Source organism: Triticum urartu, chromosome 3A (genome assembly GCF_056163025.1).
Source record: "Triticum urartu cultivar PI428250 chromosome 3A, HENAU_Tu73, whole genome shotgun sequence".
NCBI lineage: Eukaryota > Viridiplantae > Streptophyta > Magnoliopsida > Poales > Poaceae > Triticum > Triticum urartu.
In genome coordinates this window covers 289,563,911-289,582,346 of record NC_141875.1, presented here as the reverse complement: position 1 = coordinate 289,582,346, position 18,436 = coordinate 289,563,911, and positions in this window count along the sequence as shown.

Here is an 18,436-nt window from a genome sequence, read left to right as displayed (position 1 = left end):
TTATGAATGGCCCGTCATTTAACACAGTCATCGGATCGCTGACAAGTTTACGCCTATTGTGACAGTCAGTTTTCAGCTTTCTCCACCGAGGTGCTTAACCATGTGAGCTGGAAGCACAATCGCAGTGGTTCTCCCTTTGCACGCCTAGCCGAACAAAGCGGAACGTAGGAACCAAGTGCAGGAGCCGGGCAACCCAACTATTAACTGAAGACACAATTCGAAACCGATGCATATATAGCAATATCCGAGAATGTTTTTGCCGAATCTCTAAAGGTGTCCGGCGTTGCACTGCGAGACTTGTGCTGAAAACACACAAACAGTTTAAAAGTGCCAAAAAGCTTGGAAAACCAAAAAACTTCAGTAAAAACATGACGTCCGAACAAGATCAAGTGTTCGGTGCCAATCCGTAAATTGGAAGAGAAAGAGAAAATTGTGCTTCTGTCGTGTTTTGACAACGACCAAGAAGAAAACACATTTACAGCTCATATATAAATTTAAGAGCCCCCAAGTGACTTGGGTAAGAATTTTATGTATAATGATTGTATGTACCGAAGTACTTATATCATATATTTGTTCACCTGAACTTTAAACGCGTCTTAACCGACCGTCGGCTTGTCCCTCTTCGGTCAAGGACCAAAAAGTGTTATGTACTCCACCTATCGAGAATATCGATAGTGTTTCTGATAACCAGGCAACTGGGCCATAAGGCTGTAACAGACAAAGCGTGCTCAGGGAACTTATGCTATATTACAGACGAAGTGTAAGAAGCATCTTCGAAGAAAATAGTACCCACACAGATACCTTTCTTCGGTGCTCATTATTGCTATGAGACTTGTGCAATAGATTTTTTGTACTCATGAGTTCCGTTGTGTGTCGACCATGATTGAAAACAATAAGAGCGCTAGATGTTGGCTTCACCCAGTCTGAGGTTAGAGCTTGGAGGACCAGGTCGTGACAATCGCAGAGGTGCTCCCTTTACTCCCTAGCCGAACAATCGGGAACATAGGGGTAAGCACAGGAGCCAGGCAACCCATCTTGCAAATCGCTTAAGTCAATATGGTGCATATTGTGGCGTAATACACGAACAAGGAACGAAGCCGTACAAGTATAATCATATGCAAGAGGAAAAGCTTCATAAAGGAAGCCCCCAAATAAACGGGGTATTTGAATATGTGTGTCACAAACAAAGTTTGGACACGGAAATTTTTTACAAGCAACTTTTTTCCAAAAAAGTATAATGCTTGGTCGAACCGAGGTGACCAGTTGAGCTGGTGACAAAGATGCCGAAGTCGCAGTTGATCTGCAGGCGAGCCATCGACCTTTTTGCCGATCACACAGCGGAACTCTCAAAGAAAGCACCAATGTCGGTGTCAAAACCGGCGGATCTCGGGTAGGGGGTCCCGAACTGTGCGTCTAAGGCGGATGGTAACAGGAGGCAGGGGACACAATGTTTTACCCAGGTTCGGGCCCTCTTGATGGAGGTAAAACCCTACGTCCTGCTTGATTAATATTGTTGATATGGGTAAAACCCTACGTCCTGCCTAATTACACAACTGATCTTCCACCTGAGGCTTGGATTGAGAGCTATGAGCTGGCTATGGAGATGTTAGAAGTTAATGATGATGTATGTGCCAAGTACTTCACCGTGATGTTGGATGGACCAGCTCGAACCTAGTTGAAAGGATTACCTGCCAATTCCATCAATTCATGGGCTGAATTGAAGGCGTGCTTCATTCAGAATTTTAAAGGAACATGTAAGCAGCCTCTGTCAATCATTCATTTGGACAACTACGTGTAGTGAGAGGATGAGTCGGCCCACCATTGGGTTCCCCGGGTCTCAGCTATTATCCACTCATCGGATAGCATTGTGGCAGGCTCTGTTGTTCTAGTTTGGGAGAAGAATTGTCACTTCACACCTCTCAAGTAGAAGCTTGGGCAGCTTAAGCGTCACTGCTATGACATGGGAGAGCTCATGGCGGCTCTCATCAAGTATGCTGACTCAGACAACACTAAGGACCCCGGATCTGATGATGAAAAATCTAGCAAGGGGAAGAAGAGTGGTAATGGTAAGGGCTGCAGCAGAACGTGACAGGTTCAAATTTTGTGGCTAACACGAATGCTTAGCATAAAATTCAGCGTCGTAAGGGTAAGCCGTAATTCGGAGGACCGAAATTTAACTTTGAGGCAATGCTTAATGACCCTTCCCAAAACATAGTTTGCCCGGTCAGCCATCAACTCACGATTGGAAGGACTATTCTATTAAGAAAGAATATAGGAATTCTAACTTCAATCATAATCATGCAACAATAATGGCCCACCTGGCGAGTCAGGATCCGGCTCACAGGGGGCCAGTTTTGGTGGTGGCGGCTCAAATTCTGGGTATCAAGGATAAGGCAACTAGGGTGGTTATAGCCAACAATCTGGTCAAGGTAACCAGCAGCATCAGTCAGGATACCAGAGTAATCCAAAGCAACCTAATAGTGGTCAGTATCATGTTTTCACCACAAGTCTATGCAAGTGAGATCGGAAGGTTCATAAATGCGCGGTCAGTGCGATTGAGCCGGCGGTACCTCAATATTTGCGGTGGTCAGAGCATCCAATCACATGGAGTAGAGAGGATCACACGCCCCGTGTCGGTGTCAAAACCGGCGAATCTCGGGTAGGGGGTCCCGAACTGTGTGTCTAAGGCGGATGGTAACAGGAGGCAGGGGACACAATGTTTTACCCAGGTTCAGGCCCTCTTGATGGAGGTAAAACCCTATGTACTGCTTGATTAATATTGATGATATGGGTAGTACAAGAGTTGATCTACCACGAGATCGGAGAGGCTAAACCCTAAAAGCTAGCCTATGGTATGATTGTATGTATATCTCTATCGACTAGCCTGGCCTCGGTTCATATAATGCACTAGAGGCCTAGGATAACAAGAGTCCTAGCCGAATATGCCGGTGGGGAGGAGTCCTTGTCTTGATCGCCAAGTCCTGTGGAATCTTCCTTGTATGCGGCAGCTGTCCGAACTGGCCCATGAGTACGCGGCCATGGGGCTCCTCGGCCCAATCCAACTGATCGGGAGACGACGTGATGAGTACCCCCTAGTCCAGGACACCATCACCCCGGGTTGACAATCTGGGTCAACTAGAGTTGGTCGTAGCCCCTCTAGTCGGGGGTTATAAATTCACTAAAGTTCTCACAGACGGTTGCAGTAGTGTCAATATCCTTTATTATGATACTTTCCACTGGATGAATTTAACTGATAAGGATCTCAAACCATCATCTACAGTTTTTCATGGTGTGGTGCGTGGTAAGTCGGCATACCCAGTTGGCAAGATTGCTTTGGAAGTAGCCTTTGGCGATGACTATGATTTTAGAGCTAAGACGTTGTGGTTTGAAGTGGTTAAAATCAAGTGCCCTTATCATGCTTTGTTTGGGCGGACGGCTTATGCCAAGTTAATGGCGCGGCCCTGTTATGTTTATTTATAGCTTAAAATGCAAGGGCATAAGGGCACGATTACAGTCCATGGCGATCGAAGAATTGCATTGGAATGTGAGCAAGGAGATGCTGCATATGCTGAGTCGGCTTGTGCCACAAAGGAGCTCAAATTTTATAAAGATAATGTTGACCCGGCTGACATGTCCCCTTTGAAGAAGCCAACCACTAAGCAACACCCTTTGTTGAAGTTTAAGTTGGCTAATGATACTCCATCCGTTCCGTTATATAAGGTGTATTATTTTTGGCATGGCGACCAAGACACAAAATTATAGACATATTAGGACTAAATTTGTTAGGACGCAATCCTAAGTCACACCGATCTAGCATGTAACACATCATATCACTTTGCGGCCTCACGCACGGTATCCCCACGGGTGCCACCTTACCTAGCCCGGGACCGTTTGCGCCTTTTGGCGCATGTATATGATAGTATCGCTAGCATCCATATGATAGAGAACCCGGGCCGACATGACTAGTAGTAAACCCAAGGTGGCACAAACTTATAGGGACAAGCATACATGACCCAGCAATGCACGTGTCGGTCAGTAGCGTGTGAAACCGGGCTGTAGCAAGCCAGCAGGACTCCGGTATGCACCACGTGACATTTCCCCATAGGGACAAACACAGGAGCAAAGAAGGACACATGTCGATCATCCCATGTGTTTCGGAGCAGTAGCAAGCTACCATGGCTTAATGGAAGCACTAGGAGACATTTCCCCATAAGAGAGGCTACCAAGAATAAATAACTAGGTGTCGGATCCCACACATAGCAATACATGTTACACGTACGCATAACATGCAAGTATGTGATGTACAACATGGCATCACAACATAACTCAACAACTCATATATATATATATAGATAAAGGCCCAGAAGAGCCACATAGCATTTATTTCAAACAGGGGTCACATGACCCAACATACAGAGCATACAAGCAACAATGGAAGCATAACATATCTGAGTACAGACAACTACAAATGAAAAAGGCTAAGAAGCCTGACTATCTACAAGACCCTCCCAAGGGTACAAGATTGTAGTTGAGGTAACAAGCTAAACATCGAAGTCCATGCGGAACTACTAGTCGGACTGAAGTCTCCTTTGCAAAACATAAATTAAGCAAACGTGAGTACAAATGTACCCAGCAAGACTTACATCAGAACTAGCTACATGCATCAGTATCAACAAAGGGGTGGTGGAGTTTGACTGTAGCAAGCTAGCTTTGACTCGGTGGCTATCCTGTACTACGACTGCTCGTAACTCTTTTCAGGTGGCGCACATGAGTCCACATATTCACCATATCAATACACCACTATGGATCCGCTCCGGTCTCCCTACGAGAAGGCCATCCATAGCACTCATGCTTATCTTGCGCATTTTAGAGTATCCACTTTCACTTGTCTGTGAACAATGTAAGAGGTCTGAGTGGTCCATATCCGCGGACGCGGCTATTTGAATAGATCATATTACCCTGCATGGGTGTACTTCTTCACACACGCTCTCACCACTTACCTCCGTTTACTCAAAATGTACTCAGCAACCTTCAAGCGGAAGCCTAGCACGGGTGTCGGCCAAAACCGGACTAACCACACAAGTCTCTAGTCCAGGTTTATCGCCTATTCGAGTTCCATCCGCAAGGAAGTCCGGCCGGGGTTTCCACTACGGCCCCAAACGATGTGTGCAGGGTTCCCAAGCCCACAAAATGGGTGCCACTTGGTACATCGGGCCATGGTGCCTAGTCTGTCACAAGCCCACATATACCGGGTGCCACTTGGTAGACTACTAACACAACCTATAAACACCAGAAACTAGTTGCAACTCCTGGACAGATATCGAGGCAATTAATAAGTCGAGAAGGGCACTTAAGAATTCCAATGTGTGGTAGTCACTGTCTTGGATCACAAACACGGAACTCAGTTCCTGAGGACGGTTTCAATGAGACAACCCACCATGTACTCCTACATGGCCTCTCATCGCTACCTTTACCAAATCATGTTCACACACTTTAGCTTTCAACGGTAGGACATGTTCAACACCATTCCAATCCATCCAGGATGAATCAGACCTGACACAACTCTAAGCATAGCAGGCATAACAAGCAACCATGAATGAATAGGCACATCATGGCTCAAACAACTCCTACTCATGCTAGTGGGTCTCAACTATTTACTGTGGCAAAGACAGGTCATGTAGAGGAAAGGGGTTCAACTAACCGTTTCTTTATGGAAATCTATATTACCATTGATAGTGTTCAAGAAAGGTCTACCAAAAAATTATGGGACAAAATTCATCTTGTCGGGGACCAAGAACTGGAAAATCAGTGGGGTATGTTATTTTCCCACACAAGAAGACTTCAACATCTCTAACAATCCCAAGTGTTGTGATGGTATCTCTATTGGCAAGTTTAATAGTGACATATATGTCTTCAATTTTAGCGGGTGCTATATCATTCATAATTTCTTGGTATAACGTAAAAGGAATAGTACTCAAACTAGCACCCAAATCACGTAAATCATGATAGTAATGATCTCATGTTTTAACTGAGACAACAGGCATGTTCTTATCTTTAGTGTCGGGTTTGGTAATTCTAGCAGCTTCATCACAGAAGTAAATAGCATGCCCATTAATATTTTCGACCAAGAGATCTTTAACCATAGCAACACTAGGTTCTACTTTAATTTGATCAGAGGGTTTAGGTGCTTTAATATTAATTTTGTGAACCACTGTTGACACCTTAGCATGTTCCTTTATTCTAACAAGGAAAGGTGGTTTTTCATTATAAGCAGTAGGAACTACTAGATCAACATTGTAAATGATAGTTTCATCTTTAACTATAACTGGTTCTTTAATTTCTTTTTTAATAGGGGGTGATATTTAAACCACTTCTCCTTAGGGAGATCAACATGTGTAGCAAATGATTCACAAAAAGAGGCTACTATCTCAGAGCCAAGTCCATATTTAGTGCTAAACTTGTGAAAAGCATCGGTATTCATAAAATATTTAACACAATCAAACTCAAGATTTATACCTGACTCTTTATCTTCGTCAAGTTCCCAATCTTCAAACTTACGTTTAATTCTTTCTAAAATATCCCACCTTCATTCAATATTCTTCTTCATAAAAGACCAGTACAAGAAGTATCGAGCATGGATTGATCATCACGAGAAAGTCGAGCATAAAAATTCAGAATAATAATTTCTCTTGAGAGCTCATGATTGGGGCATGATTATAACATTGACTTAAGCCTCCTCCAAGCTAGAGAGATACTTTCTCCTTCATGAGCCCAAAAATTATATATATAATTCCGATCATGATGGACTAGATGCATAGGATAAAAAAATTGGTGAAATTCCAATTTCAATCGATTCCAATTCCAAGCTCCAATATCATCGCATAGCCTATACCATGGCAATGCTTTTCCCTTGAAAGATAAAGGGAAAACCTTATTCTTAACTTCATCTCAGGGTAAACTTGCAAGCTTAAACAATCCACAAATTTCATCCACGTGTATCAAATGCATATCAGGATGTATTATTCCATCTCCTGCATAAGGGTTAGCTAGCAGTTGCTCTATCATCCCGAAGGAATTTCATAAACAATATTTTCAGTAGGTGCAGTAGGTTGAGGGCCAACCCTATGTGTTTCCGGTCGAGGTGAAGATACCCCGAACAAACCCCTCAAAGGATTGTTTTCCATAGTAACAAGTGACAGTAAATTTCAGCATGTAGTATAAGTTTTTGGTCGGATCACGGGTTCCGGAAGACCCTTGAGGTTCGAACTCTGGGGTGCGCGCGAAGTTCTTTCCCTCCTAGCGATCTACGCCCTAGCTTGCTAAGGTCTCGCGGACGAACTCGACGCACTCGCAACACAAAGACACAAGGGTTATACTGGTTCGGGCCACCGTTGCAGTGTAATACCCTACTCCAGTGTGGTGGTGGTGGATTGCCTCTTGGGCTGATGAAGAACAGTACAAGGGGAAGAACAACCTCCTGAGGTTGAGGTGTTCTTGTGCTTGCTGTGGCTAAGGGTCAGGGTGAGATGTCTCTCCTTCTCCCCCTACGGTGGTGGCTAGTTCTACTTATATAGGCCCCAGTCCTCTCCCCAAATATCGAGCGGGAAGGGAGCCAACAATGGCGGCCAATTTCAAAGGGGACAGCTAGTACAAGCTATCCTGACAAAAGGTGGTCTTCGCCTGCCAAAGGTTCTGGTGGTGACGTCATCCTGGGCTCCATGGTGACCCCCGTCCTGCCATCCTTCTGGCCTTGGTCTCGTTGCACCGATATGGAAACCTTTGCCTAATGCCTCGGTACTCCGCGCCTGCGCTTGCCCCCTTGGCACCAAAGAGTAAACAAGGACACTGCACACGCTGGCGCCCGCCTGGCGCCCGCCTGGTGTCGATTGTCAGGGCTCATGTCATGTGAGCCTTGCGAGGTTCGCCCCGCCTTGATATCTCCGCTCCTCGTGAGGCAGCCTGGTGAGGCCGCTCCTGAGTAGGTCTTGTGTCGTTCTCCTCGCGAGGCTTGGCCCATCGCAAGGGTCTTGAATGTCTTGTTGATGATGATGGGCCGTACAGACCTGCCAGCACAGCCACGCCATGGGCCGCAGGCACGCAAGTCTGGGGACCCACGTTCCCAGAATGCCGACATTTTTCATTACCAAGAGCGTTCACTCCCCGGCAACGGCACCAGAAAAGAGTCTTGATGACCCACAAGTATGGGGACTCAATTGTAGTCCTTTCAATAATAAGAGTGTCAAACCCAACGAGGAGCAGAAGGAAATGACAAGTGGTTTTCAGCAAGGTAATTTCTGTAACCACTGAAATTGTCGATAACAGGTAGTTTGATAGCAAGACAATTTGTAACAAGTAACAATAGTAACAATAAGCGCAACAAGGTAGCCCAATCCTTTTTGTAGCAAAGAACAGGCCGGAATGGTCTCAGATAATAAGTAAAACGTTCTTCAGGGCACACGGGAATTTCATCTAGCCACTTTCATCATGTTGGTTTGATTCACGTTCGCTACTTTGATAATTTGATATGTGGTTGGACCGGTGCTTGGGTGTTGTTCTTACTTGAAAAATCCTTCCACTTATGATTAACCCCCTCGCAAGCATCCGCAACTATGAGAAAGGTATTAAAATAAAATCTAACCATGTCATTAAACATTTGGATCCAAATCGGCCCCTTACGAAGTAGCGCATAACCTAGGGTTTAAGCTTCTGTCACTCTAGCAACCCATCATCTAATAACTACTCCACAATGCATTCCCTTAGGCCCAAAGGTGCTGAAGTCTCATGTAGTCGACATTCACATAGCACCACTAAGGAAATCATAACATACATATCATAAAAATATCAAACGAATACCAAATTCACATGATTACTTGCAACATGACTTCTCACATGGCCTTAAGAACAAAGGCACCTACTCACAAATAATATTCATGCTCAAGATCAGAGGGATATTAAATAGCATAATGGATCTGAACATATGATCTTCCACCAAATAAACCGGCTTGCATCAACTACAAGATGTAATCAACAGTACTAGTAACCCACAGGTACCAATCTGAGGTTTTGATACAAAGATTGAACACAAGAGATGAACTAGGGTTTGAGATGAGGTGGTGTTGTGGAAGATGTTGATGAAGATTGGCCTCCCAAAGATGATAGGGTTGTTGGTGATGACGATGGCTACGATTTCCCCCTCCCGGAGGGAAGTTCCCCCGGTGGAATCGCTCCGCCGAAGGGCAAAAGTGGTCCTACCCAACTTCTGCCCCGATATGGTGGCGCTCCGCCCCAAAAGTCCTATCCTTATTTTTTTCTAGGTCAAAAGACCTTATTTACCAGAAGATGGGCACCGAAGGTTGGTCGAGGAGCCCACTACCCACCATTGCGCGTCAGGGGGGCAGGCGCGCCCTGGTGCCTTGTGGGCACCTAGGTGGCCCCCTCTGGTAGTTCTTTTCTCCAATATTTATTATATATTCCAAAATAATTCTCCGTAAAATTTCAGCTCATTCAGAGATGTGCAGAATAGCTATCTCTGACATAGCTTTTTCAAGTCCAGAATTCCAACTACCGGTATTCTTCCTCTTTGTGTAAACCTTGCATATTATGGGAGAAAAGGCATTAGAATTACTCCACAAAGTGTTATAATACATAAAAACACTATAAATAACAGTAGGAAAATGTGATGCGGAATGGGCGTATCACTGCTCCCGAGTACGACCGCACCTCTGACGTCCAGCCACTTGCAGCAGAGCTTCCAGGCAAGCAAAATCCCCTTGATCATTCCTATATCGCCCACTCTTTCTCTCACATGCTTGCATTAGATTTTGCTAATGTTGTTCAATAGCTCCTATTCTGATGCATAGCCTAGTTTTGTAAACTACTATTGATACTTTACCTATTATCCTATATCCTTAGTATAGGTTGGTTAGTGATCCATCAGTGACCCCTCACCTTGTCCATGTTGTCCCCGCTGTATTATCAGATAACTCGATCAACGTGATTGAGGTGCAGAGACCGACAGCTCACCTCGCACCCCGTTAGTTATACGACCCTGCAGAGCCACTATCAAGTGTCGAGGGTGATACCTCGTATAGCACTTCTGATGAGATCTCTGAAGTGTAACTAATTGGTCGTGGTCTATGTAGGGTGATTCCTCCTTCACCACTCCTGATAATGACTCTATCGTGCCACACCTCAAGTGTGAACCCTTTGAGGGTGATTCCTCCAAGTTCACCTTGACGGTTACATCGAGTAGAAATCCACAGGGTGATTCCTTGGATTTCCCCTTGGTGTTTTGGACACATGGTTACTTTGACTTTACCCTCAGAACCTTATCGAAGTCAGGTCAGCCCCGAGGGTTACCCGCAAGAAATGTGAAATCAGGTTGACCGTGAGGGTACCCGCAAGTGATGTGGAGTCAGGTTGACCATGAGGGTACCCGTGAGATAATTACGTGGCACGGCCGAACATTCTTAGCCCTTGCCGTAAGTCTGTGAGACAAGGTGACGGGACCACAGATCATGGATCATTGATCGTCTCCGTGCGCTCCCAGGACACTAACGGTTTGGATATGTGATCCGAGTAGGCCTCTCACCTTTTTGCACTGCCCACCATGCGGGAATAAGTATGGGCACTCTGCATCATAGGTTTCTTTAGAAAGCTCTTCAGACGCCACAATTGAGCGACACGCGCTCGGTGGTCCGCCTAAGCACCTGTATAAAGAGGTAGCCAGGACTGGTCCTAGCCATCCTCGCAATGTGCAGGATTGCAAAGGACAATTGGCCCATGACCCCTTCTGGTTTAGGATGTAGAGTCATGAAAGTGAAACTAATCCCCGGATGGTTTTGGTAATTCATAACAACATATAGATAATTGAACTAATACCCATTCAAGTCTAACATTTCAGAAAGTTCAATGAATGGCATGGCATGGACTAGAGATGTGGATCCCTCAAAATACTAAGGACACACAGTGGCAAAAGCTCAAGACTCTTCATTTATATTTTAGTGATCCAAGATCACATTAAGTCCATAGGAAAGCCAATACTATTAAAAGGGGACGAGGTGTTGTTTGATGGTCTACTTACTCAAAGTGCTTAGTGATATTGCTCCAAAGCATTCTAGATATGGCTTTTGGTAAATACGGTTCCTTCGTAACTCAATGATACGTCTCCAACGTATCTATAATTTTTGATTGCTCCATGCTATTATATATTTGTGACGCCCCAAGACCGGAGCTTCAAATGCCTTCCAGGGTTTCCGAGATTCGTTGTGTGATTTGTTTTTTTTGCTTGTTGCACTCATCATTGCATCATGTGCATTGCATCATGTCATCATGCCATCATGTCTTTTTTTAACTCAACTAAATAAATGGCATGGATCTTTGATCCATTTAAATCGAGGGAATTCACATGGTGAGTTCTCTTCATAACATATCCTCCTAATATTTAGGGAGCTATTATAAAATATTACATTAACTTGGAATCACCCATAACACAATTGCACTACTCTTGAACTCTTCCCTTACCCGACTCAACCTCCTATCCTTCCTTTTAGACCTTTTAAGTTAAATTGCAAATTGGGTTGCAATTTTACTTTCTCCATTAATGTCCCAAATCTGCCCATAAATCACATCTATTGTGTAGGGTCACCTCCTATAATTTCAACCCATTTGGAGTTCATTCGATGGGTTTCGAAATTCAAACTTGCCGAGTTAAATCCAACGCGTGTGGATTTTACTTCCTCTAAGAATCCTCAGGCCATTTTTGTCAAATTCCTCGTATTTTTGTGAGTCCGGGAAATTTATCCGCGTACTCAAATTCTTTCCCTAACCTCCCTCTTTCCTTTTCTTCTCCTTAATTGTTTTCTGCTAAGAAAATAAGAAGAGAAGAGAGAAAGAGAGAAGGGAGCTCACAGCCCAATTTGGCCCAAGGCCCACTCCCCCCGTAACCCTAGCGCCAGGGGGAGAGCCCATCTGATCGATCCCCAACTTCCCCTGCCTCCTCCTAGCGCCGTCACCAGTGAACCGCATGCCCGATCCCCATCTCCCTTGCAACCCCCATCTCCCCGAGCCCCTTGTCCTCTCCCGCGTTCCCCCACAGCGCCACCCGCCCCTCCCTCGACCCCGTCAAAATCAAGCACCGCCGAGCAGCTCCCTCTCCTCGAGCACCTGCGCTGGTAGCCGTCGTCCTCCGTGCCTTGCTGCAGCTGCTATTTCCACACGTCGCCGGACCTCCCCAACCACCAGCGCCTAACCCTGCCGCCGTCAGAACTTCGGAGCTCGACGCCACGGACCTCCCCGTCGCCGGCCAAGACCTGCAGCCATCGTACTTCGCCGTCGCGCCGAGCGCCCAGACCTCCGCTGCGAGCCTCATCGCCGCTGCGTCGTGCGAGTCGCCGAGCCCCTGCCTCCCCTACGACCCAATCGGACCGCTGTTGCATCCTCTGTAGTGACCACTCGCCTCCTCTGCATCCTCTACGTCACGTGACTGTGGCCACCCTCGAACCCTAGATCGGTCAAGCGTTGTACAGGAAACAAGAAGATGCAAGACCACTATTGTAACGCCCTCGATGCGGCTATATCTCCCACGTGTCGAAGCACGACTTAGAGGCATAACCGCATTGAAAGCAATGTCGCAAGTGAGGTAATCTTCACACAACCCATGTAATACATAAGGGAAAGAGATACATAGTTGGCTTACAATCGCCACTTCACACAATTACATGAATAAAGCACTACATCAACCAGCTATAATCAAGGCCCGACTATGGAGCCAAAATAAAAGAAGACTACCCCAAATGCTACACAGATCCCCGATCGTTCCGACTGGGCTCCACTACTGATCAACTGGAGAACGAAACAACACGAAGGACAAGATCTTCATCGAGCTCCTCCTTGAGCTCGGTTGCGTCACCTGCTCGGTAACATCGGCACCTGCAAACTACTTTTGGAAGTATTTGTGAGTCACGAGGACTCAGCAATCTCACACCCTCGCGATCAAGACTATTTAAGCTTACAGGAAGGGTAACAGGTGTGAGGTGGAGCTGCAGCAAGCGACTAGCATATATGGTGGCTAACCTATTCACAAAAGAGAGCGACAAGAGAAGGCAAAGCACGATCGAGAAACTATGATCAAGAAGTGATCCTAGGACAACCTACGTCAACCTACGTCAACCTATGATCAAGAAGTTTGACGCCCCAAGACCAGCAAAGCCACCCAGATGTGCCAACAAATCCTGATAGGAGCTGCACATATCTCGTTCTCAGGGCACACCAGATGAGCCAGACGTCGGGTGGGCCAGCCCAGAGTTGCCCCTGGTAGCTCCGGACATCGCTCAGTTGGACCAACACTCAGAGGAGCACTGGACCAGGGGGGTTTAATAAAGATGACCCTTGGGCAGGCCTACCCAAGGGAAAGAAAAAGGCTAGGTGGCGAATGATAAAACCAATGTTGGGCCTTGCTGGAAGAGTTTTATTCAAGGCGAACTGTCAAGGGGTTCCCATTATAACCCAACCGTGTAAGGAACGCAAATCCGGGAACATAACACTGATATGACGGAAACTAGGGCGGCAAGAGTGGAACAAAACACTAGGCATAAGGCCGAGCCTTCCACCCTTTACCAAGTATATAGATGCATTAATTAAATAAGGTATATTGTGATATCCCAACAAGTAAACATGTTCCAACAGGAACAAGATCTCCATGTTCCAACAAGGAACAAACTTCAATCTTCACGTGCAACTAACAACGCTATGAGAGGTGCTGAGCAAAGCGGTAACATAGCCAAACAACGGTTTGCTAGGACAAGGTGGGTTAGAGGCTTGGTTCAACAATATAGGAGGCATGATAAGCAAGTGGTAGGTATCACAGCATAGGCATAGCAAAAGAGCGAGCAACTAGCAACTAAAGATAGAAGTGATTTCGAGGGTATAGTCATCTTGCCTGAAATCCCGCAAGGAAGAAGAACGAGTCCATGAGGAAGACAAAGAGGACGTAGCCAACGAATCCTCACAACACGATGTTACCGGATTACCGAGACGAAGTGCACCAGAAAGAAAGCAAACAACATAGTAAACAACCACCACATAAACATGGCATGATGCACAATCAAGTATGATGCATGTCCGGTTTAATGAAGCATGGCATGGCAAAATGCACAAACAATCCTACAAATTAAGTGGAGCTCAACATGCAACTCCGTTGCATATCAACGAAACACCACGTGACTTATTTAGTTCGACCTTGTTTATGTACCCAACAATATTCAATGTTGTTAGCATGGCAAGAGGTGAATCATGATGAAACTATCTATCTAGGCAAGTTTAAATGAGGCCAGAACAACAAAACAACAAGTCCGGAAAAATCCTCATGAGCATATTATAGATTTGGTACTGTTCTTCCCTAAACAATATTTTAGAGTTGTTAAACATGCAAAGTAAAGCCACCATGTTAAACTAGGCATTTTCCACCCCATGTACATATAAAGTTTATTAAAAACCAAGCTACGGTTATTTAGTTATGACATAAATCATTTTAGCAACTTATTTAAGCAAATTTAAACAAACAGCATTTTAAAAATTTTAAACATGCATGAAAGTTGAATATTATGAAACTAGATGAAAAACTAAGCATATTTCATATATAAATTGTTTTAATCCGATGCATGGTTGTGAAGTTATTAAATGCATGATGATGAAGGACTTTTCTGTAAAACTGGCACTCTCTGGGAAAAAGCTAAAACCATAGAACCAAAAAAACCTATACGGGCCGAATATGAATAGTGCACTGGGCGGCTGGGCTGCTCACCTAGCTGGGCTTAGCCCAGATCGGTGGGGTGGGAGCTGGGCCGAAGACAATGGCGAAGGGGAGGTGGCCCAGGTGCGTGCGGTCGATCTGGAGTCGGTCAACGCGAGCGGACGAGGCGCGTCTGCAGCATCTCCTCTCAAAAAGAAGCAGAGGAGGCGGATGACAAGGCGCTGCTCGACCAAAAGCAGGACGCGACTCCGGCGAGGGAGATGGCCGGCGCTCTCAGGCAAGGGGAGGCGCGGCTCCGGCAAAGTCAGCAGCGAGCGGCAAGGAGCGCGGGACATGGAAGCAGCAGACGAACTAGGGTGCGGCGGCGGGACTCGACGCGATTCCGGCAGCTCCAGTCAATGCAGGACGACGAGGAGGAGGCATCGGGCGTGGAACGCGGGCGGCTGCTCGCCTAGGTGACGACGACAGCAAGGCCGCCGAAGACGTGGGTCGGAGTGAAGGAGTGACGGGGAAACTCCGTGGCGACGCCGGCGAGTTCCGAGAGAGGCGGTCAACGCGGCTGGGATGAGTGGGTGCTTGTTGTACGCGTCGTTCTCGTCGCACAGCAGAAACAGGGGAGGCTGGAACTAGAGGTCAAGGTCGCCGACGGGCTAGGTCACCGGAGCGGCGCGGTGACGAGGCCATCCATGGCTTCTGGTCCGGCGGGGCAGAGGAGTTGGATCGGGGCTCCTTCACGGTTCCTGGTCAGAGAGATGTCAGAAAAAGCGAGAAAATGGAGAAGGGAGAAATCAGGGGAGGCGGCCTGGCCTGCTAGTGTCCGCCGGCAGAACTGCTCGCCGGGGACGACGGCAGGCGAACTGATGGAGAGGCGCGGGGCTCGGTGGAAGGAGCACGGCGTGGAGGAGCTCGGGAGGGTGATGCTCTCCCTGGATCAGACGCGAACAGCTGCAGGGCGCTCGGAGGTCGATGGAGGGAGGTGGATCAATGGATTGGTCCGGTGGGGAAAACTAGGTGGAGCTCGGGCTGGCTACGAGGTGGATCTGGGAAGATCCCGAGGGGAATGGTGAGTGGGTGGCGGCGGCGCGATGGGACAAGGGGGAGGATTTTTAGGGTTAGGCTAGAGTTGATCTATATATAGCAAAAGACTAAGTTTAGGGGCATCTGGACCCTCCGATCTTAATCGGACGGTCTTGGATAAACAGGCTAGGGAGATCAAATAAGAAAACGGAGACGTTTTGTAGATGTTTGGGGATGATCCGGACACAACGGTGACAACTGTCCGGGTCGGGTCCGGGACAGCTTTTGGACGCGCGCGCGAGGAGGTCCGATGCACTGCGCAAAGAGGGGTAGGCATGGGCCTAGGTGGACTGTGGAGAGAGGGTTGGGCTGAGACGACAGGAGAGGAGTGCAGCCCGGCAACTATTTCCGGAGACCGAAAACGTCCGACTTTAGACCGGCTATACTGCCGCTATAGTTATCCGTTCGGATGTCAAACGGACTCCGAACGTGATGAAACTTGGCAGGCGGCCTACTGACAACAAAACAACACCGCATGCCAACTTTCAACCCATTCCGAGAAAATTTTCTGGCCACTTATAAAATACTATTTCAGACATGCCGCGGGCGCGTGCAAGTGTGTCTGGGCTCAGAACGGACAACGGAAGGAACTGGGAGAACCCGGGTGAATGCAAGTTTCGAAAACATGATGATGCAATGCACATGATGACATGACAAGAAGTGACACGCAAGCAAATGACAAAGCAACAACAACAAATAACTGGAAGACACCTGGCGCAACAGTCTCGGGGCGTTACAACACTCCACCACTACGAGAGGATCTCATCCCGAGATCTAGAATGGCACCGGAGGGGAAAACGAAGGAGGAAGATAAGCGGTAAAACTAAGTTGCTTCTTTGATGAATGAGTGAAACCAAAGAACCTTGAAAAGGTTAAGACATTTCGAGAAAAGAATACAAAGGAGATGAACAAAGTTGAAAACACTCCGTTAGTAAAGATGAACAAGGAAGAACAACTTTGGGCAGCACTCCGATTGAAAAGAAAAGGAATTGAGTAAGAACTTGATAAGATGAGAAGATACTTGATGAAATCACAACACACTGCCTCCAGAACTATTGAATGAAAGGAACAAGGGGTAACAAAGATCTCATACAGCACTCCGGTAGAAAAGAGGTGCAAGGCTTGATAAAGCGAAAAGAACTTCAGCAAAAGGGCACAACACTCCGGTTAAATGGATAGGCACAGGAAAGAACATGATCTTAAATGAAATGAGATGATGGTTGAAGAAAGCAACATCACATGGCCTCTGGAACAAAAGTAAGAATGGAATGGAATGAACGAAGGGAAAGAAGATCTTGAGGGAGCACGCTTACAACAAAAGCTAGAACGGAGTTGTTGGAAAACCAACAACGAAAAGAATAAGCTTGATATGGTCTTATGGAATACGTCTCAAATTATGAGGTGACAACCTGCCACTCACGGGAAAAAGAATTGGATTGATAAGAACACGGAGACGAGAAACTTATTTCACCGGGAGGATAAATGAAGAACTTTGGTCATTATAAGCGCCATAGGTAGCAACAATCCTTTGGGAAAGCTTTAGAAGATATGTAACCCCAAGATAACTCCAATGAAGAGATTGATGGATTTAAGATACCTCATTCTTGACAAAATGTGAATCATGGAACATGAACTCAAGTTATGAAGAATGACATAATACCACCTCGAATGATACGGTTGAAAGAAATTGCACTCTGGATTGCAAGATGAAGAATGCTTGAGCTCCTTAAAAGAATCTCGATGAAAAACTTCGAAAAGGAATTAAATCCTTGATGAACCATCATGTAGAGCCTCCATGAAGAACTCCGGTAATAAAGGAATGATCAAACGAAAGGAAAGAGAAGTTGAAAACACAAGGTGAATCCTTGTAATGATTAGATGGGTCTTCGCGACGAGATAAAACGGAAAACCTCGGAACTTCGAAAAAGAAAAGATGAAACAAATGAAACTTAGAATTTGATGAGCCTCCGGAATATGGAGTTAAACACTTGGGTGAAACAAGAGTAAGAATTATGTTATGCGTATCCTTCACCAATTAAATTGATGACAAACAATGGATTTGGCATACTACTTACTCTCTTAGAAAGGATTAAGATACATATAGCGTAAACTTGGAAAGGTCTTCAATGAAACACCAGTAGGATTGAAAACAACGAATGCATTGATATGATAAAGAAGGAATAGAAATCTTGAATGACCCACCGTAAGAATTGAAAACGATTGAAGAAAAGATAAAGAAACACCGGGAAGAATTATAGAACGAATGATGATACTTGAGGGGATTTAGATACATGAGAACGAAGAGATCACGGGCCGATTAGAGATCACTTGAAAGAAGCACCGGTAAAATTGGAGAATGATAGCTGAAAGCTGAGAATGAATAATCCCGAAATGATGGCCTTCGGAGAATCAAACTGAAAAGACTCCTGAATTACTCCAGATGGGTGAAAACAATTTTGACAATCGAAAAACAATTATGAGAGGATGGCCTCTAACTAGAACCACGAATCTTGAAGAGAATGGAGCAAGATTGAGAGAAAATTCTTCTTCGGTCTTCAAAATCTGAGAATTACGACGAGAAACACCACCATGAATTGTTAATGCACT